The sequence below is a fragment of the Oncorhynchus kisutch genome, unplaced genomic scaffold (assembly GCF_002021735.2).
Source record: "Oncorhynchus kisutch isolate 150728-3 unplaced genomic scaffold, Okis_V2 Okis07a-Okis12b_hom, whole genome shotgun sequence".
NCBI classification, from domain to species: domain Eukaryota; kingdom Metazoa; phylum Chordata; class Actinopteri; order Salmoniformes; family Salmonidae; genus Oncorhynchus; species Oncorhynchus kisutch.
In genome coordinates, this window is record NW_022261984.1 from 1,559,863 (window position 1) to 1,567,739 (window position 7,877).

Here is a 7,877-nt window from a genome sequence, read left to right on the forward strand (position 1 = left end):
TCACTGGTGCTTCACAGAAACACTAGCCTTCTTCTTAATTAAGCTGTGAAGCAGAAAGGGCCCCAAGGTCACAGTGCTTCACAGAAACACTAGCCTTCTTCTTAATTAAGCTGTGGAGCAGAAAGGGCCCCAAGGTCACGGTGCTTCACAGAAACACGAGCCTTCTTCTTAATTAAGCTGTGGAGCAGAAAGGGCCCCAAGGTCACGGTGCTTCACAGAAACACTAGCCTTCTACTTAATTAAGCTGTGGAGCAGAAAGGGCCCCAAGGTCACGGTGCTTCACAGAAACACGAGCCTTCTACTTAATTAAGCTGTGGAGCAGAAAGGGCCCCAAGGTCACGGCTGCCCCCTTATCAGGCTGTCCAAAAACCTGCCCTCACTCTCCGTTACCCACAATCCTATCTGCTTCATTCTGACCGTAGCGGGAGGCTGGACGCTCATAAGACAGAACAAGGCTACAAACGTCCATTACGTTCCCATGTCCATAATATAGCTAATCACTTAGAACACATGTCTGATGAACTGTGTATATGGCAGTATAGATATCAGACCATAGTGTGAAAGGAGGAATCTTCAAACATGGTTTTTTTTGTCATTTCGTAATTTTTTTGTAATTTACCAGATGCTCTTACCGAGAGCGACTTACAGTAGTGAGTGCATACGTTTTAATATTTGTTTGTCCTGGTCCCCCGTGGGAATCAAACCCAAAACCCTGGTGTTGCAAGTGCCATGCTCTACCAACCGAGCCACACGGGACAAAGTAACAGTGAAGGAGACGGATATGGGAAACAGTACCTAACATTCTGCGACGATATTACTGCCATAGAAATGTACCGTATGAGAATAGAACAGCAAAGACATCTGTGGTTATGTGACATAGTTACATAGATTATGACTAAATAAATGACTATGTTACTGATATTCATGATCCAGCCTTGATAAAATGGTCTTCAAGTCTTTTACAAGAACAGGCTTTCATGCAGGAGATCACAGGAGGTCATCTTGTATAGGAGAAATATACACAGAGCCTGACTAAGTCTAGCTAACCTTAGATTCCCAAAATGTGTCCTTTGCCGTGGCACGCGCTCCCCCAATCCCTCAGTTTCTCGCTGACACGAGCCAAGGAACGATGGTTTGAACGGAGGGAGAGCGGGTGGAAAGAGGGATGAGGGAGAGGTCAAGGAGAGGAAAAAAGCGGCCATGGCGCAGGAGGGAGGAGGGAGGAGGAGGGGGGTACCTTGTGACCCCCTGGCCTCGCCTCACCACTAGGGTCAGCCCAGACAAAAGGACCTTTCAGTCTTCACAGTATCAAGGCCCTCTTACCTCCACCCCTCCATCCCCCTGTCAGTGTACAGAGGCCAGATAAACATGAGTGTCGGGGGGTGGAAGGCTGGATAAGGCATTTTTTAAGTCAACCTATAGCAGTCTGCCATCATTAAGGTGCTGTGGTGGTTGATAGTGTAGATAAGCCATCTACCAGAGAGAGAGGCAGAGAGGGAGAGGAGACAGTCACTTTTCAACATCTCCCATCAGTGTACAAGAAGAGATAAACCTCAAATGTGTGTCAATTCGTGTGAAAGAGTGTATGTGTGTGTGTGTGTGTGTGTGTGTGTGTGTGTGTGTGTGTGTGTGTGTGGTGTGTGTGTGTGTGTGTGTGTGTGTGTGTGTGTGTGTGTGTGTGTGTGTGTGTGTTAGTGAGTGAGTCAAATCAAATCAAATTTTATTGTGAGTGAGTGAGTGAGTGAGTGAGTGAGTGAGTGTGCGTGTGTGTGAGTGTGTGTGTGTGTGCTTGCAAATGTTTGGATTTACATGTTTGCATGCGTGTATGTGCTATGTGCTATGACCCATCCATCTCTTAACATGCAGTTCAGGTGAGTCGAGGAGAGGAGAGGAGAGGAGAGGAGGAGAATGAGGAGTATCAGGGCCCTCTCTCGCTAATTGAGCGCAGCACCAGACCCCAAGGTCTCTGCTACATGGACGGTTTCTTAATCCAAGCCCACACACACACCCTCACACTCACACACCACACACACACACACACACACACACACACACACACACACACACACACACACACACACACCACACACACACACACACACACCACACACACACACACACACACAGCGCTGTTTAGCGCTGGCTATGCTTGAGTAGCTAAGCAGATAATCTTCAATTAAACCGAGCTCGACCCCAACACCCCCCCTCCCCCATCTGTGGGAGACAGAAGGCACCCCCCTATTTCCAAAGCTAAATGGTTCGCTACCCCCTGCTGACATCACGACTTTCTCTAACGGAGGGGGTTCTGTGATGAATAAGGCCCAGAGTTGTGTCTAGTTGGGTCACATACCCAGGATCCCCTCCAGTCCCTAGTGATAAAACTGTTGAACTGTTTCATATTAATATTAGGAGAAAAGATGAGAAGATTTGCAGCAATTATGTCACATAATACATGTAGAAGTTTATGATGAATTCAGGGTTGACCATGAGAAATACCTATTTTTTTCTAAGGTTATTGAGAGTTGCTATGAATATTCAGAGTAACACAAAAATACAGTGTTGTAAGGTTGTGAACAAATGTACATTCTGGGAAGAAAACCATCCGTTTTCCAAGAAACATCAGTGAAATTGACATCTTTTGGTTATCAGATATGAGATAGGTTTCAGTTGGGAGCCTGAAATCATTTTGATGAGATTATACGCAAATTATAATATCAAATCTCACATCTCTAGACACATGTCGGTGTGAGACGCATATTGTAACAACATCAAGAATGTACCTCAATGCCCAATGAAATGAATATGAAATAGGTCATTTTATTGGTGTGTTTACAACACACATATAGTGTAAATGTTGCATGTAATAGGAACCATTCAGACAATCATAGTGGGAACAAAGGCCTTGAAAGTCAAACTGTCTATAATAAATCAAACAAATATAACAAACAATAAAAGGTGTTATATTCGTAATATGCTGTAAACAGTAACATAGGCTACAGTACTCTGCCGTAGCTTGGACAAAATGCCTCGGCAGTCATTTCTGTATAAGGAAGGAACCAGACTTGTGGAGGTCTACAATTTCTTTTTCTGAGGTCTTGGCTGATTTATTTTGTTTTCCCCATGATGTCAAGCAAAGAGACACTGAGTTTGAAGGTAGGCCTTTAAATACATCCACAGGTAGACCTCCAATTGACTCAAATTATGTCAATTAGCCTATCAGAAGCTTCTAAAGCCATGACATCATTTTCCAAGCTGTTTAAATACACAGTCAACTTAGTGTATGTAAACTTCTGACCCACTGGGATTGTGAATTATAAGTGAAATGATCTGTCTGTAAACAATTGTTGGAAATATTGTCATGGACAAAGTAGATGTGCCGACCAGCTTGCCAAGACTATAGTTTGTTAACAAGACATTTTTGGAATGGTTGAAAAACAAGTTTTAATGACTCCAACCAAAATGTATGGTGACTTCAGACCTCATCTGTATATAGGTCTTCATGCCATAGGTCTTCAATTCATCATGTAATGACATTTGAAATGACACAAAGGAGACTTATTTCTAGTGATGTATTGTGGGGCTTAAATATCAACAATCTTTTCCTTTAGACAACTCTCCATTACTAGACCAAGCAGCAACTTTAAACCAACAGAAGGGAGCGTAATTGGGCGTATAAGGACACATGCAGCTACTGTATAGACACATTAAGACCCTCAAACAAACCCCCTTCCTTTCTCCTTCAGTCAACCACACACACAACGGCCTGATGGGGAGCTAACGATGCCACGATCACTCACACGCCTATTCAGCCCCGTTAGCATGACTACTGGAGCCTTTACCTGGCTGTGTCTGTGTGTCCGTTACCGCTCTCTGTCTGGCCCTTGCCTGTTTCCACAGCGATAATTAAGCCATCAAAGCGCGCCACGCATGCCCATCCTCCGTTTCCAAGGTGAGAAGATGGGCCCACGTGTCGAGAGGAGCGCCACCGACGCCGCTACCCGCCTGCGTTCGCCTTTAAAAGGAAAGAGGCAAAGACGGACAGACACTAAGGAGAGAGAGAGAAGAGAGGAGTAGGAGAGGAGGGAGGAGGAGAGGGAGATGAGTTAGTCTGGTAGACAGCACAGAGTGACGCTGGTCTGATGTCTGATACCAACCGTTCAGACTGCTACTCTAGAGACCATGCAGACACAATGTTGTGCTCCCCCAGTCTTTCTAAGCTTTGCGTCTGTTGTTTTGTGATAAATAAGCTTAGTGTCTGTTTTGGTGATAAATAAGCGACCTGTCTGACGTTTTGGTGATAAGCGTTGTGTCTATTGTTTTGGCGATACGTTTGTGTCTGTTGTTTGTGTGATAAATAAGCTACGTGTCTGTTGTTTTTGTGATGAATAAACGTTGTGTCTGTTGTTTTTGTGATAAATAAGCTTTGCGTCTGTTGTTTCGGCGATAAATAAGCGTTGTCTGTTTGGTGATAAATACACTTTGTGTCTGTTGTTTTGGTGATAAATAAGCATTGTGTCTGTTGTTTTGGTGATAAATACGCTTTGTGTCTGCTGTTTTGGTGATAAATAAGCGTTTTGTCTCTTTAGGCAACACATAAGTGTTTGTGTTTGTTATTTTGGTGGTAAATAACTTTTGTGTCTGTTGTTTAGGCGATAAATTAAGCTTTGTGTCTGTTGTTTAGGTGATAAATATGCTTTGTGTCTGTTTTTTGGTGATAAATAAGGACATTGGGAAGGAAAGGAGCAGTGTCTTGGAACTGAGATACAACATAGACAGGCTTAGATACACTTTAATCAGCAAAAATCCTTCATACTTTTCCTTTCTTTATTCTCTGTATCTCTCTCTCACTCACACAACACACACACAATATCTCTCTTTGTCACACACATACACTATCTGTGTGTGTGTGTGTATGTGTGTGTGTTTGTGTGTCTCTCTCTCTCTCTCTCTCCTTATCATATACAGCACACCACCTGACTGGTACAGCAGTAACCCTGGCAGGCTGGTGTCGTTGGCGCCTGCTCCTGTTACCTGGTTACCAGGGTAGAGGAGTGAGGGGGAGGGGTTACTTTAAACAGGTGCAGGGGTGCAGATGCACGGCTTTGTAGAAGCGTGCCCAAATGAGCTCAGTCGGCTGGGCCGCTCTGGAGCGTTGCCAGACCCTGCTGCGTTCTGCACCCCCCGGCCTGGCTGTGGCAGAGAAGCAGAGGGAACTACACAGAGCCAGCACCTCCTCTCACCCTGTTGCAGTGTAGGACAGACCTGGCAACCCTCACGCACTGGGAGAGTCCAGTGTACGTGACATGGGATAGATCCTGACAGTATGACATCACAGTCCTTAAGAAGTCACAGTACCATGGTTTGTAATCAGGACCACACACACAAACGTCCACCCGATGCAGAATAGTTTTCCCCTCTTTATCTCTCTTTCAAGCTCCTCAGGGAGTTCCAATTTCACCCACTTTTTAAGCCAGGTTGACTTCCATAAGGGAGATGGAGTCATGGCAGCAATAGGGCGAGCATCATCTATCCATTTCCATGTGTGTTGGGTCCATGTGCTTAGACTGAGGGGAAATTGGTTGTCATGCAGCCTCATGACTATTGAGTTCCTACTTCCTGCTTGACCCCGGCCAATCATGGTGTGAGGTGCTGTATTTTAATTGGACGTCTATCTAATGCTCGATTGTTGATTATTAAGGATCATGTCTGTTATTATGACAGGAATAGATTCATTGTTGGTGTAAAGTAGGGGATGTTTTGCTATAAACAAACGTTGAAATGCTTGAGGTATATGAAAGCTGTCACCAAAATATATTTCAATTGAATTTGTGGTCTTGTAAATCCAAGCTTTATGTAAATCCATCAATTAAAAAACAGTTTCTACAAAAACATCTCTATTTATAGTGTGCACACATGAAATTAATGAAATGCAGTCATTTTAAAATTATAAGGATGAATATTATTCAACCTTTAGTTTTTGGTTGTTAATACTTTTCTTCCACACATTGCACATGTCTGCCATGCTTGTGTCTCCTTAGCGTTGTTCTTTATTTCTATACAGAACATTCATTTCAGTATACCTCCCACTGAAAGGTAAAGGTTTATTTCTATACAGAACATTCATTTCAGTATACCTCCCACTGAAAGGTAAAGGTTTATTTCTATACAGAACATTCATTTCAGTATACCTCCCACTGAAAGGTAAAGGTTTATTTCTATACAGAACATTCCTTTCAGTATACCTCCCACTGAAAGGTAAAGGTTTATTTCTATACAGAACATTCATTTCAGTATACCTCCCACTGAAAGGTAAAAGAAGATGCCTGCATAACCTAGCCATGTTCAAGGTCAATTTCAGGTTCAAGTTCAAATTTAAGCTCAGGTTTAAGTTTAGGTTTGTTTTACATCATTGTCCATATGGGAGAAACCTACATGAAATGTGAGGTCACAAAAATATTTACAAATCAGTCTAAATATACGGACACGGCATCAGGACAACGCAGCAGCAACACGGTCTTCCTACTCTATTGTTCCATAGCCAGTCACATCCAGCTCCTAATAGAGGGAGATACCTTGTGTAATTAGTCATCCTTCCTTCTGCCATGACACCTGTCTCTCAGAAGCCCCCCTGTTTTCCCTCTCCTTTCCTCTCTTCCTCCCCTCCATCCATCCCCCTCTGTTGCTCTGGTCGCCGTCTGCCGTCCCTGGCGCAGTGCCCCCGGTGGTGGCGTGTGTGCGGCGTGGCGCGTGTGGTGGCGGCGTGTCCCTGTGTACTTATACCTGGGGGAGGTCATTATGGTGATGAGCAGAGCAGAGCGGGGGGCGTGGCCCTGGCTAACACTGCTGCTGCATACCTAACACCTAGGCAGCCCACCAGGCCAGAAGGGTCTCCAATCACTAGGAAGGGGGGGTTGTATTTCTCTCTCTTTCTTTCTCTCTATTTCTGTACCTTGCTTTCTCCTGTCTCTCTCGCTTTCACCCTCCTCTCTGTCTCTCTCTCTTTCTCTTCCCCATCCCCCTTTCTCTATCTCCATCCCTCTCTTCCCTGTTGAGCCACTCACTGAGCAGGGTCTTCATAACCAAATCCTAACTGTTACTTCCCCTCCTCTGTCGATCCTGCCCTTCTCACCCCAGTCTAATGAGTGTGTGTGTGTGTCTTATTTCTCTCTCTGAGTCATAGGGACCGAGGTGCCATGAATCTGAATGTCTTTCTAAGTCTATCTTTAAAGAGAAATGGTATCAAGTGCCTTGGACAACGACAGGTACTGACTGAGCCGTACAGAGGCTTAACATGGGGGGGGGGGGGGGGGGGAGTGAGAGAGAGATGGGGGGAATAAGGAGGGGTAATCACTCTCATCTTATGGGTGATCACTGCTGAAGATATGTGGCTCGGTGAGAGAGGGAAGGAGTAGAGAAGGAGAGGCTCTCTCCCACTCTGGCTCTCTCCCACTCTGAATGTGGAGAGTTACATGCTCTGGCAGGCCACTGAGTCAACAATGGATATGAATTAGACCACAGTGGTAGGCTAGCTACCTGGAATTTAAAATGTAGCAATATTAAAAAACAGGTTAATCAGCATTATGGCTAATATACAGTACAACAATAATTATTTGTGATTTCTCATGATGATCATATGATTGTGGGTGTAATTAATCATGCTTTCATTAACAATTAATAAGCATTTTCCCAATATCATAATTAATATTATAATATTCTATAGGATTGTTCCTGTTGTTTTAATGTATACCAGCCCAGGATGTGGTTAGTGGTTCTACAGCCGCCGGCCAACCGTGAGGTGGGGGAGTGATAACCTTTGTCTCAGGGACGGCAGAGAGATATACGAGCTGGGCTGAGGGTGGAGGATTATACTCAGAGGT